The following is a 619-nucleotide window of genomic DNA, read 5'->3' as shown; positions in this document are numbered from 1 at the left end:
GGGAGTGGGGTGAGGGGTCACTGTGGGACAGGGTGTGGGGGTGCGGGGTGACTGTGGGACAGGGAGTGGGACTTGTGCTGAGTTTGGGTGTGTCTGTCTGTGACAGTGTCTGGAGATGTTTTTTGGGGGGGGAAGGGGTTGCTGTCACCGATTGAAACAATGCACCAGGCTGTAGGACATTTTGGGGGAAATGTCCTTTTATTCCTGATGAAGGGCTTTTGCCCGAAATGTCGATTTTGCCTGTCTTCGGATGCTGCCTGAATTGCTGTGCTCTTCCAGCACCACTGATCCAGAATCTGGTTTCCAGCATCTGCAGTCATTGTTTTTACCATTTTGGGGGAAATGTCGACTTTGGTGAACGGTGAGAGTTTATACGTTTAATGTTTTCTTTAAATTGGGTGTGCCGAATACGAATCTGTGGGTTGCAAAATGAGACAGATGACCAAAATTAATTAATACGGTTTGTGTTCATTAAAGACAGAACAAAAAAAGATATAAATAGAGCCGAGTCGATGTATGGATAAATTCAGAGAGAGAGACAGTTTAAGTGAACAGCACCCTTGTTTATTGATCTAATGCCAAACATCTTCCACACAAAGACCTTCTTCTCACAGAAAGA

Source organism: Chiloscyllium plagiosum, chromosome 36 (genome assembly GCF_004010195.1).
Source record: "Chiloscyllium plagiosum isolate BGI_BamShark_2017 chromosome 36, ASM401019v2, whole genome shotgun sequence".
Lineage (NCBI taxonomy): Eukaryota > Metazoa > Chordata > Chondrichthyes > Orectolobiformes > Hemiscylliidae > Chiloscyllium > Chiloscyllium plagiosum.
Note: the sequence above shows the minus strand (reverse complement) of the source record.